At 44.1% G+C, this 13,955-nt stretch overlaps 1 non-coding gene across 1 annotated transcript; it reads left to right on the top strand.

The window, feature by feature from the left end:
- Positions 1 to 10,610: 10,610 nt before the first annotated feature.
- On the top strand, positions 10,611 to 10,684 carry TRNAN-GUU (transfer RNA asparagine (anticodon GUU)). Its single transcript has one exon. It is a non-coding gene; the product is annotated as a tRNA-Asn (tRNA).
- Positions 10,685 to 13,955: the final 3,271 nt, after the last annotated feature.

The raw sequence follows: 13,955 nt of genomic DNA, 5'->3' as shown, positions 1-13,955 counted from the left end.
CCGATTTTTTTTTATTAATGTAAAGACATTATGCGATTTTTACTTCATTCTCGGGTAGCTACAGGTTCTTGTGATTTTCTCTCACATCTTCTCCCGGTTTCCCCCTCTCCATTCTGATACATGTCCCATCTTCTCTGCATCCAGCCGGTGCCCTCTGCACGGGCATCCTGGGCTGTCCCATTGTGTCATCCTGGTCTCCCCTGCTTCTCCCTCCTCCTTTTCACGTTTTTCCTTTTGACTCCCCTGCCTCTTTCCCGCTCCCGCCCCACCGACCCCGTCTACTGAAGCCGAGTTGAGTGAAGGGAGAGCAAGCGGAGCAGATGATTGTTTGAAGGCGGCGCAAAAAAACAGAATGAGCTACCATGAGAGCCGTCGGGGAGTTCGGCTTCCCTTGCGCCCTACTTGGCTCAGGCTGGGGTCGCAGATCCAGGCATTTCCAGAGGCACTGGCTTCTGAAGCAGGCGAGGGTCAACGCAGGGTGAAGGACATTCGGCCGCCCTTCTGACTTCAGAGTCACGCAATGCACGCGTTTCTAACGAGCAACAACACGATTAGTCGACTCAGCCTCTCCGGTTTTCCGAAGCTTTGTAGTCTGCACAGTTGTCCTGCAGAAAGCAAATGGCAACCCCTAGGGTTTAGTGATTGCTTAATCTATATAGAGATGAAAGCAAGCAGTTGATGTTGTCTCTGTGGCGCAATTGGTTAGCGCGTTCTGCTGTTAACCAGAAGGTTGGTGGTTCGGGCCCACCCAGGGACGTGATTTTAAATGTCGGTGGTTGTGGCCAGGCGCAGTGCCTCACGCCTATTAATCCTAACACTTCCATAGGCCGACGTAGGGGAAGTCTCCACTGAGCTCAGAAGTTCAAGACCAGTGAGAATCCCATCTCATTAAAAACAAAAATTGCAGGTTTATCTATCTCTTCAGACCTATCACTGTATTGAAAAGTGAAACACTGTTCCCTAGTGTCTTGTGCATCCCATGAAGACACAAAGCAGAAGGTCCCCCTCCAAGTCTCCTAGAAAATAAGATCTCTGCATAACAAACTAGGTTGTGTGTGTGGGAAACTGAAAGTATTTGAAGAAACAAACTTCAAAAATTCTGCCTTGCTTTCCACAAAAATTAACCCATCACGGTCTGTCTTCAAGTGGCATCATACCTCTTCACATAACTCCACTCCCTGCCTTTATGCTATTGTCATGCATTCTACTTTACACCTGTTATAAACCTTACAATCCATCTCTATTACTTTTGTTTCAAGAGTCAGATGTGTTTTTGTTTGTATTTGGTTTTTTTTTGTTGGTGGTGGTGGTGGTAATTTTAAGACAAGTCTTATTCTATCAGACAGGCTGGAGTGCAGTGGCACAGTCTTGGCTCACTGCAACCTCTGCTTTCTGGGTTTGAGCGATTCTCCTGACTCAGACCCCTGAGGAGCAGAGATTACAGGCTTGGGCCACCACATCTGACTAATTTTTGAATTTTTAGTAGAGAGGAAGGTTCACCATATTGGCCAGGCTGGTCTCGAACTCCTGACCTCAAGTGATCCGCCTGCCTCGGCCTCCCAAAGTGTCACAATTACAGGCGTGCGCCATCGTGCCCGGCTAAACAGTCAGATGTTAAAATTATATATTTGCCTATGTAGATGTCATTTCTAGTGTCTTTTCTTTTTCATCCAGATTTTCATCCGGTGTCAGTTTCCTTCTGCCTGGAGGACTCCTTTAACTTGTCTATTAGGTGTCTTAAACTTGCAGTATCATTCACTGATGCTCTGTTCATTTTAAAAAAAGAATTGTTGGCCAGGTGCGGTGGCTCACGCCTGTAATCCCAGCACTTTGGGAGGCTGAGGCGGGCGGATCAGGAGGTCAGGAGCTCGAGACCATCCTGCCTAACACGGTGAAACCCCGTCTCCACTAAAAGTACAAAAAAAAAAAAAATTAGCTGGGCATGGTGGTGGGTGCCTGTAGTCCCAGCAACTCAGGACGCTAAGGCAGGGGAATGGTGTGAACCCAGGAGGGCGGAGCTTGTGGTGAGTTGAGATCATGCCAATGCACTCCAGCCTGGGCAACAGAGGAAGACTCCATCTCAAAAAAAAAAAAAAACTGATCACAAATAATTGTATATTTCTCACTGCATCTTGTGGTCAGAAAAGTTTGAGAAACTGCTCTACACAGGCAAATTACAGGTTCAATCTCTCCATCTACCTCTTTATCTCTTCTCTATTTTCCATGCTATGCAGACAAGACCATGGAGAGAGGAAGGCAAATTCCATCAATGGGTGGTGTTAAGCCTTTTCTATGAGGTAGCTGCACATTTGGGGCACTTCAATACTGGTTACTTCAGATTCTAGTATAGATTGTCCTTTTCATTTCTAGTCACATGGTAAAATTACTTGGGAGCTTTTTAAGACTACTAGTGGCTTCCACCCACCTGGAAGCATTTCAATCAGAATCTCTATGTGTAGAGTCCAGGCACTTGTGTTAGTTAAAACCTCACCAGGCTTTATAATATGACAGAGTGGTTTGAAGCTACTGAGTAGACCTACCCTATTTCCTACCTTTCTCTTTGTTTCTCTTTCACCACAGGCTTCTTTCCCATGAGAAAGTAAAGATTTTTGTCTCTGTTTTCAGAGTCTCAAGTAAATCACTCTCTTTCTCAACTGGACTTCCAAGGCAAAGATTTCTTTCTATTTATCTGTCTGCATTTTTACAAAGTTGGTCTCTGGTTTCCCTTTTCCTAAAGCTAATTCACCACAAAGGTGCCCCTCAGGTCAAGGAGCTGGGCTTTCATGCACCTGCACCTGTCAATCATGGGTCAATATTTTGCAGGCAGGGTTGCTGGGTGCTGTGGAATTGACATAAACTCCCAGGTATTGCCAGCTCTGAGCCTCAGGCAAGCTTGTGACTAAGTGACTCCAGTAGTCTGAGGATAGTCCTTACTCAGAAGGGTCTTCAGAAGCAAAAGCAAACATAGGCATGAGAGGGTAAAAAAAAAAAATCTCATGTCATCTTGGCTTATACCTAACAGAACTTGTGCAAGAATGGATATTAAGGTGGGTATTGTACACAGCAGAACTTAGTAAATACCAAGTCTGGAGTTTAAGGGATAGGCTGAAGAGATTTTGCAGATTTGTAAACATTTTTGCCAACTTGAACACACTTTTGTTTGGGTTTGGTTTTTCTCCTCAGTGGTAAGAGCTATGCACAATAGGGTAGCTAAGATATTACAATTTGAATCAATACATTTGTATTTTGCCAAGGACCAAGATGAACTATGATGATTTAATTTTTTAGTGCTTTATTGTCATCAGTTTGAAAATTAGGACTTTTGCTCCTTTTTAGGCTTATGGCACCTTTTTGGTTTTCACATTTTCTCAAAGGCCAGTAACTTAGAATCTAAATTATGATTGCTTATTCTTTCAGTACTCTAGGGGAAAGTTGATTTAATCTGGACAAAATGTATTCAATTAAAATATTTGTTCTCTTAAATCTTTTCTTTCTGTCTTTCTTTTTTCTTTCTTTTTTTCTTTTTTTTTTTTTTTTTTTTTTTTTGAGATGGAGTTTTTCTCTGTCACCCAGGCTAGTGTGCAGTGGCACAATCTTGGCTCACTGAAACCTCCACCTCCTGGGTTCAAATGACTCTCCTGCCTCAGCCTCCCGAGTAGCTGGGCCTATAGGCACATGCCATCATGCCTGGCTAATTTTTGTATTTTTAGTAGAGATGGGATTTCCCCATGTTGTTCTCTTAAATCTTTTCACCTTTTACGTTTGTGCTTCTTTTCTCCAATTTGCAATAGTGGAGTGTGGCTTGCAGCTAAATAGTATATTTCTCAGAGCTACTTATTCCTGGAGCCTAGCAGTCTGCGGGCCTGGAGGGGGAGCATCTAGAAAGCAGCCCTCTCTAAGTTGAGAATAACTATGAGAATTGTGGGTTATAAGGCTTTGAGCAGCTCTGGCCTCCCCGTCCTCTTTTGTTTCTGCTGTGGGGTGTGACAAGAGAAGGAACTCATCTGAGAGTGACTTCATATTGTGGCCTTTCACTGCTTACCTCTGGAATTTTGATTCAGGCAAGCTGAGGGGAGTCTCTGGTATTCTTCTCTGAGAAGAGGAATTCATTATACAGCTGGACAATGAAATCTATGATCTGCCTGTAGAAGTTAGAGGTGCATCCTCTTCCAGGAAATAATTACAATTTAGGCAGGTTATATATGTTTGCTTAAGAGAATGCTCTCTGCACATTTCATGTTCTTCCTTTCTATCTTAGCCTAGGGAGAAAACCGTGGGGACTCAGGGCTGGAACTTTACTGTGATGGGGCAGAAGCTTAATTTTCACATGATTCTCAACAAATGGCAGCACATCACATGTATTATCATGTCCAACGGCTGCAATGTGAAGGAGGCTTTTCCGAAATAATTTCTGCTTTGATAAAATATTAACTAGATGGATTCAAAGTCAAATTTGAAGAAAGCTGAGCAGGCAGAAGAAACAATCAGTGAACCTGAAGATAAGGCAATGGAAATCATCCAGTCTGAGGAACAGAAATAAAAAAAGATTGAAGAAAAGTGAACAGAGCCTAAGTGATCATCAAGTGGACCAACATATGCATTGTGGAATTTCTTTGTTGTTGTTGTTGTTTTGGGGGGGGTGGGAGGGGGGATGGAGTTTCATTTTTGCTGCCCAGACTGGAATGCAATGGCATGATCACAGCTCACCAGAATCTCTGCCTCCTGGTTTCAAGCAATTCTCCCACCTCAGCTTCCCAAGTAGCTGGGATTGCAGGCATGCACCACCATGCCTGGCTAATTTTGTATTTTTAGTAGAGATGGGGTTTCTCCATGTTGTTCAGGCTGGTCTCAAACTCCTGACATCAGGTGATCCTCCCACCTCAGCCTCCCAAAATGCTGGGATTACAGGCATGAGCTACCGCTCCCAGCCTCGCATTGTGGAATTTCTAAAGAAGAGGGAGAGAAGGGCAAAAGAGAATATTTGAAGAAATATTGGCTGAAAACATCCCAAATTTGATGAAAGACAAGAATATAAACACTGTAGCCTAACAAACTCCAAGTAAGATACACTTAAAGAGACCTACAACAAAACACATTATAATCAAACTTTCAAAAGTCAAAGACAGAGAATCTTTAAATTGGTAAGAGAAAAGCAACTGGTCACGTGCAAGAAATCTTTAATAAGATTATCAACAGATTTCTCATCAGAAACTTTGCAAGCTGGAAGGACAGGAAATCAAAAGCTGCCAACAGCCAGGAGGGGTGGCTCATATCTATAATCCCAACACTTTGGGTGACTGAAGCAGGCAGATCACTTGAGGTCAGGAGCTCAAGATCAGCCTGGCCAACATGGCAAAACCCTGTGTCTATTAAAAATACAAAAATTAGCCAGGCGTGGTGGTGGGTGACTCTAATCCCAGCTACTTGAGAGACCGAGGTGGGAGAATCACTTGAACCTGGGAGGCGGAGGTTGCAGTAAGCCAAGATCTCACCACTGCACTCCAACCTGGGTGATAGAGTGAGACTCTGTCTTCATAAACAAACAAACAAAAGCTGCCCGTGAAAGGGAAAAGGATCAATAAATGGATATTCCAAAAAGTCCAAACTCACAGAAAGATCAAGCCAAAATAAACTGTGTTCCTGACTGGAAATGGAGCCCAGGCTATGGCAGCAAACCACAGAAGTTCAGTACCGAACTGCAAGGTGGAGCAGACTTTACTGTGAATCCTGGAAGGGATCCAGAGCAGGCAGTTTGAGCTTATGAAGAATTTTAACTATGTTTTGGATAAAATTTTGCTCTTTAATTTTGTCAAGAGAAATTTTTTCCCTACACAACACACATAATATTGTCAAGAGAATTTTTCAGGGTAGCCATGACACTACTATGTGTGTTTGTTTTAATTTGATCGTCCTATCAACTGTTAAAATAAGAGATCTCTAAAATCTTTTTTTTTTAAATTCAGGTGTCTAATATTAGGGATTCATCTTCAGGCCATTGGCAATTAGAATTTCCAATGGTGTAATTATTGCAATAGCAATTCAACCAAATAGCTCTTTGTGGAAAGCCCAGGATGTCATTTTCCAGGTTAACTTCCAGGGAAGGGCATAGAAGAGGCAATCCCAAAGATTCCCCTGCAAGAAAAAAGTTCAATGCAAAGAGTAGACCACAGATGGGTAAGGATGATGTTTGCCTCCAGTAACCCACAAATTTGTGGAGGCTTCCAGTCACAGACCTGTGAATCTATAATACCATGTAGGCCATCTTGGGATTGAGCTTTCCTAGAACGAACCAGGCAACAAGAGTTGAGATGACAAAAGCCTCAAAGGGATGGGACTTCTTAAGACAAACCCCAAGATCTTGACATGGTCAGAACAAAAAGGGTGCTGGGGTTCCCAGCCATTTTCAGACAGGCCTCCTAGTATGACCTGAAAGATACCACCTCTTTACAGATAGTGGAAACCGAGAGAAAGTGCTCCTACTTGGTCACAAGTCAAGCTCTCAAGGACATAAAGTAAGATAAGAAGGAACCTCAACCGGTACCCCCTTTTATGACAGAATAACACATAGAGACAAAGACAAAGGAACAGACAATTTCAGGGAAGAAAGGGATTAAACAATAAGAATTGGTACACAAAGTACCAAAAAGCACACCAGAGTCACTACACCCAAGACTAGTCACACAAATCCTTTTCTCCAATTAATCAAGATTTTGGAGAGGGAAAAGAAAGAAACAGCGATTTTTACTGTCCACTTGATGAGATTCCACACAGAGAAGGAGGCCGGGAGCCTGGCTGGTAAAAAAATTCTTACACTTATGACAGCTGATCAGATTCTGGGTTCTTCACTGCAGCTTCCAGAAGAGCAGAGCTTTCCTATCCTGCTTACAGCTCCAAAACTGTAGGGTCCAATGGAAACCCTCCCTCATAACCCTCTGAAGTTTCACTCAAAAATCAAGTCACAAAAGGCAGATTAATTGGAGAAAAGGCATAAAATGTATTAACATGTGCATGGGGAGAGTCACAGAGTGATTACCCTCCCCTACCCACAATGGGATGCAGAAGCTTATATACCATCTCGAGGTAACAGAATGAATGATGGCTCAAAGCATGGCCAAAACCAGGTGCAATCAGAGTCAGAGGTATATCCAATTATTGTGGGCAAGATGAGTGATGGGAGGGAGAGAAAATGACGCTCGGCTAGCAAAGGTGGTCTTAATACGTAAATGAAACCTTACAGGTTGAAGTTCTCAGAAAGAATAAACCCTAAAAGTTTCTTTCAGACCTTTACAGGTGTCAGACTCTCTGTTAATCTTTCCTAGATCTGCACAAGGAAAGACATGGCTGTATCAATGCAGATTCCCTACAGATGCAAATCTCCTCGACAAAAGACAACTTTGCAAGGCTACCTCTGCAGCTGGCTTTCTGAAGAGACATCTCAAAATATGTCAAAGACGTGTATTTTGGGGTAAAATATTTTTAATTCCTTCACATCTACAGCCTGATGCACCTGCCGTTTCAATGCACCATTGTTGGTGGCAACTCCATTCTTCCCTACACTCAAGCCAAAAAACCAGGTTCTCCTTGAGGCTAGTCTTTTTCTCACAGCACACATCCAATTTGTCAGAAAACTTATGTTTCCTGTTTGGTTAATTACAGATTTTGATCTGCCCAATCTTTCTCTTTCTTGGTCTCTGAATTTTGGCAAAGGAGTCTCCTGATACAGGCAGGATCGATTCTACTGACGATTCTCAAAACCGTCAGACATTTAAGAGCCTTAATCTCGGGGTCAGGGTTTGGGCCATCCTTGAACCTTTTCTTTGGGCCTACCCGTCAAAATCGGCCTGGCCAGGCCTGTCTTCAAGGCCCAGGGACAGGGCCAGGTCACCCTGACGCTTCTTGAAGCTTCTCCCGCCAGGTCGGCAGCCACCCTCCCCTTCCCTCTGACCTGCAGAGAAGCTTCACGGGGCATTTATTCAATTTGCTAGGAACCCACGGGCGCAGGTGCGCGTGACTCTGTGGTTCCCACCCCACCCACAGCCCTCCTTGGTCCTCTCGCTGTCTGAAGCGGGCAGTAATGTTCCGGGTGAGTTTGGGTTCTGAAGACACCTAGTGAAGGAGGGACCGGTAGGGAAGGGCACTGGCCCCTTAGGTCCTTCGCAGCCAGGGATCCGAAAAAGGTCTTGAAGAAATAGAAAGGGAGAGTTGGAAGTAGATCAAAGGGAAAGAAAATCCTAGATTTCCTATCTGAAGGCACCATGAAGAGAAAGTCTGCCTCCTCTGGGCCGTGTCCTCACATCGCTGGTGAACCGAGTTCCATTCTCCATTGGAGACCAAATCAGTTGACTTTGGCTTGACTCCTAGTGAAGAAGCCATGCTTTGTCCTCCCCCGTTTAGCTCTTGATCCTGAAGCACTTGATTTTCTCTCCCGGGCATTCGATGGATTTCAGGGATGCAACTGAGAAATTTGTTTTTAATGCACTTAATTGAAGTCCGAATATTTTAAAGTATTTTTGCAAAGAAAAACGTTTCCTTTTGCAATGAAGACATTCAGATGTGAGGAAAATCACTAGGCTCTCACAAACACAAATTCCACGTCAGCAGGTAGGTTTGACCCTCAGGTTGGGCACATTTTCAGTGCACTGTTGGAACTTAAGATGAATCTAGGACATTCATGATTCATATTTTTAGGTTTTTAGTACAATTTAATATTTTAAATTTAAATACGCATTCTGAAAATTGTATAACCAGCAGAAGAAACCGGCTTTACGCCATATTTACAAACATAGGAAAGAAAGATGATATTTTAAATGACAATGCTTCCTAAATGGCAACATTTTTAAAGTACCCAGAGAAAAAAAGTTAACCTAGAATTCTATGCAAAAATAAAATTTCAAAACTGTGAATGAAATAAGGACATTGAAAAACATACAAAAGCTAAAAGAATTCACCAACCCACACTACAAGAAATCTTAAGGGTTCTCCGGGCAGAAGCAAAAGGATACCAGATAAAAATGTGGACCTACTCAGAGAAACGAATATTGGAGATGGCATTTAGAAAGCATGTACTACACGTTTTCTTATAGTTTAAATCTTTCAAAAAATATTTGATGTAATAAATAAAAGTAAGAATTAATCACTTTTTAAATCTTACAGTGCATAAAGTAAAAATACATAACACTAGGATAAAGGCCAGAAAGGGAGGCATAGTGATAGTAGAAAGCAGACTATGGTAAATTAAAGATGTATCCCAGAAACCCTAAAGCAGCCTCTGAAATAAGAAAAGGGTTATAGCTAATAAAGCAACAAAGGAAAGATAATGGAATGAAATAAAAGCTATGCAAACACTATGCTGGAACAACTACCCTCTAGGCATCCACCCTATAGAAATACACCAGTGGCCAATGAGAGTGTACAACAATGATGACTGCAGCATTATTTATAATCATAAAATAATAAAATCAACATAATTTCAAAGATATATGAAAAGGGTTTTATTTATTTAACAGACAGACAATTGAACAAACAAACAATGGAGGCAAGTCCTTTGCCAAAAGGAACACAGAGGGTCATGATGATGCTACTCCTGCAAGGATTTCAGGGTTCCCAGACGCCTAGTTTTCTGTCTGGTTCTTCCAGAAGATGTTATTCTTCGGGAGCAATAGGTCCTCGAGTTTGGGGCTCTTTCAGGTTCTCTCTCCATTTCCCCATTCTGCTACAATAAAAAAACAACCAAAACAATTCTCACTTCCAGAAGATCCCGCCTGTGCCTCTGCATGCGCATTTCAGGAGGTCTGGATGTCTGGTCCACCGCTCCCCGTCTTCTTTCCCAGCTTTTTCTTTTCCCTTTACCTGCTCTCGCCCTACAGCCCCACGGCGGGACCACCGCCCAGCTGAGCCCCCGCGGCTCCACCGCGCAGAAGGTGCGACGGGGGCCCTGCCAGTTGCCCGCCCTGCGGGGTGCTGAGAAATCAACGCTTTGTGAAAGGAACTTCCCCATGGAAAAAAATCTGTTGATTTCCGCTCTCAGGGCTCTTCAAAGGACTAAAAGCTAAAGGCCACGATCAATTCATTCGACAAGTCCTAGTCGTGAGCCCTGGTGAGTACCAGACGCTGCTCCCCCCAGGGGACCCACGAGCGACCCTCACCACCATCCCTGCCCTGGTGGAGCCCCTGTGAGGAACACAAGATCTGAAGATGGCAGCGGAAGCTCCTCAGCGGCCCTGAAAGCGACTGGGCAGGGTGGGCACAGGCTCCTTCAATGGGTGAAGGCGGCGCAAAGAACGGGAAGAACCATCCCCGGAGCCCGCAGGGCGTTCAGCTTCCCTTGGGCCCCCAGGCGGCTCGGGCTGGGTCGCCCACCGGGGAGTTTCTGGAAGCTTCTGAAGCAGGGGAGGGGCAGGGCGGGCGAAGGCAATTCGGCTGTTCTTCTGGCTCCAGAATCTCCTAACGCGCAGGTGTCCAACGTGACCGGCGCGACTCACCGCTCTAATCTCTCTGGTTTTCCAAGGCCTTGCTCAGTGGTCCTGCCGGGCGGGCCCTGAGAATAGACGGAACGGAGGAAGTTCAGTGAGTGCGCCCTTCCTATATGCCCAGTAGAGTCGGAAGCGCTTGTCTCTGTGGCGCAATCGGTTAGCGCGTTCGGCTGTTAACCGAAAGGTTGGTGGTTCAAGCCCACCCAGGGACGCTTATTGGAACTTTTGAAGCATTCACACATTGTCAATCACCAGATAAATGGGGAAGATTTTATCTTCCCGAAGTCCCAAGCCACTAATTTCTGACAGATGCATGTCAAGGACCCCCACCTTCCCCACCAGATTCTTAACCGGGTATCTCCTGAAATGCCGGCTTTACACCTGTGTAACTAAGGAATCCTGAAACAGAGACCCTAGGAACCCACTTCTGGTGTGATAAAATTCTAATTCAGTCCCTTATACGCTTAAACGAGTAATTTACATACCTCCATTTTTTCATATTTTAGTAGTGGGAGTCCACTATTACCTCCAGGATGAGCCTGGGTTTCCTGATTGCTCTATCAATAATGTGACCAGTGGAATCATTCATCACGATAGTGATCTTCTCCATCATTTTTGAAAACAGTATTTTTCCTCAGTTTATGCGTGATTTATTTAACCTTTTTCAAAATATTTTTGTTAGCCAGGTGTGGTGGCATGCACCTGTAATCCCAGCTACTTGGGAGGCTGAGGCAGGAGAATCGTTTGAACTTGGGAGGTGGAGGCTGCAGTGAGCTGAGATGGCACCACTAAACTCCAGCCTGGGCATTAGAGTGAGACTCCATCTCAAAAAAAAAAATGTTTTTGAGATGACGTTAGTTTCATGGTTTTAGGATTACAAAGAATGCTGCAGTCACCATTCTTGTACAGATATCTTTGGTCATTGTGGAAATGTTTACACTGCAGACATTTCTATAGTGTAGAGAGCTGGATGCGCCATTGCTACATTATATTGCTTACATAATGCTTCTAATTTGAGTCCATTCTGCAAATTATCTTTCATGGGAGCAGTACCAAATAATATTCCAATATAAATGTTTATAAGAGGAAAATGTGCAGGTGTGCAGTTGAGCTGCGTGCCTCTCCATGGGGCCCATGTGCATAAAATGGTGGCATTAGCAATCATCTGAGAGTGGAGTTTGTGGCCCTCTGATGTCAAAAGCTGAGGCAGAGGACATGAAAACCCTTGCTGTACGTCCTCTGTAGTCTGGCCAGAATCATTCCTAGGTCGGTGGTCTCTCATCAGGAGGGAATGCTGCTTGCTTGTTTTGTCAAAACCACAAAAGGGAGGGAAACATCAGGCTGTTGGTTGATAACAGTGGTGAAGCAAATCTTTCCAAAGGCTTGGTTTGTTAAACCTTAGGAAAAAAAATCCTAACTCTTACAAGATGGTGCCATGCATTTCCAGGCTCTTGGTGTCCCAAAGAACTGTATATGACACACAAAGAAGCAAAGCAAAGCAAAAATTTATTAAGCACAGTAACACTCTCGGAGTGGGGAGAGTGGGCTGACCTCTGGGATGTGAGATCAGTATTAGTTTGGTGTACTTTGGGTCTTTGTATGTGTGGCTTTTTATCTTCTCTTCACAAGGATGTCTAATTGTTAGCCAGTGTTTGCCTTTTGATTGATAGGTGGGTTGCTTAGTTACTTTGGCCCTTGTGTGCTTGCACATTGCCTCCATCCCATAATTTTAACTACATGCATGATATGCAGTCCATATGCATGAGTTTTAATGAGCTGATTATGATATGGAGTCATGTTAAGGATACATTTTTTCTCTAATGCACATGCCTATCTCTGAGGAGCTGCCACTTTACTGGTTTGGATCTCGCCGGCCATGGGGTCCTTGCTTGCTTTTCTTTTCATTTTTTATTTTTTATTTTTTTTGAGACAGAGTCTCATTCTGTTGCCCAGTCTGGAGTGCAGTGGTGCAATCTTGGCTCACAGCAACCTCCGCCTCCTGGGTTCAAGCGATGCTCCTGTCTCAGCCTCCCAATTAGCTGGGAGTACAGGAGTGCACCACCATGCCCAGCTAATTTTTTGTATTTTTAGTAGAGACAGGGTTTCACCATGTTGGCCAGGCTGGTCTCAAACTCCTGACCTCAGGTGATCTGCCTGCCTTGGCCTTCCAAAGTGCTGGGATTACAGGCGTGAGCCACCGTGCCCAGCCTTGCTTGCTTTTTTAAATCTTACTTTTTGTTTTGGCTGCTCAACTTCTGCCTTTTATCTTGCTTCTTGCTCTCCCACACCATCACCTTGCTTTTGTTTCTGCTTTCACTCACTCTGCCTTTTTTCCAACTTCCAATTCCCTCTGCTGTTCTCCTGCCTCATAATGGCAGTTAGTGAGGGGAGGTTTTAAGGTGGCATGTCTAACCTCCTAGCCTGCCACATCCAGAAACCACTTTCGAGGTTTCTCTGCAGTCCTGTCAGCCAAGAGGGAGTCCATTCAGTTGGTTGTATGGACTAGGGCTTATTTTTATTTCTCAGTCCTGACAAGACAATGCTGGATTAATGCAGATTCTCTGCAGGTGTAAATTTCCCCTACAAAAGACAGTTTTGCAGAGTTACTTCTGTTTGCTGGCTCTCTGACAGCATCTTAAAATATGCCAAAGGAATATATTCTGGGGTAAAATATTTTGATTTTCTTCATCTATCCAGAGCTTCACCATGCTGACAGCCTCCAATCCAAGCATACCTGAAGCTTTTCTTTGTTTGTTTGTTTGTTTGTTTGAGACACAGTCTCGCTCTGTCACCCAGGCTGGAGTGCAGTGGCATGATCTCGACTCACTGCAAGCTTCACCTCTCAGGTTCATGCCATTCTCCTGCCTCAGCCTCTGGAGTAGCTGGGACTATAGGTGACTGCCACCATGCCTGGCTAATTGTTTGTAAATGTTTTAGAAGAGTTGGGGTTTCACCATGTTAGTCAAGATGGTCTTGATCTCCTGACCTCGTGACCACCCACCTGGGCCTCCCAAAGTGCTGAGATCATATGCATGAGCCACCGTGCCCGGCCCCTGAAGCCTTTCTTTTTAAAAAGCTTTCCCACCCTTATGACTGTCTTCAAGTCTCTGCCAAAACGCAAATAACAGTGACTGACTCCCTGCTATAGCAAGCTCAGAATAAATAGCCTTTGCTTTTTTTCATTTGGTTAGTCTTTGTTTATTTGCAGAAGCTTCAATGTAGAGTTGACAAGGACTCCAATCTTTGACCAAACCTTAGTAGTTTCCTCTGAGCCCTTTTCTCTGTTACTTCTTCGCCTGCCAAGTCCAATTTTAGGAAACAATACAGTTGAGTCTAGTTTAGCAAGAGTCTTCGCAACCACCTTTGATAGCTAATCAAGTTCCTCTTAGTAATTTTCCATCCACCGACTTTCTTATCTTGCCAATTGGCTATAATCTTCAACTCCTCCTGCTGTATTTGAGGTTCAGCACAGTTCTCTGCTGG

The sequence above is a fragment of the Pongo pygmaeus genome, chromosome 1, assembly GCF_028885625.2.
Source record: "Pongo pygmaeus isolate AG05252 chromosome 1, NHGRI_mPonPyg2-v2.0_pri, whole genome shotgun sequence".
In the NCBI taxonomy this organism is placed as follows: domain Eukaryota; kingdom Metazoa; phylum Chordata; class Mammalia; order Primates; family Hominidae; genus Pongo; species Pongo pygmaeus.
The sequence above is the reverse complement of the archived record's forward strand: the minus strand, read 5'-3'. Positions and strand labels throughout refer to the sequence as shown.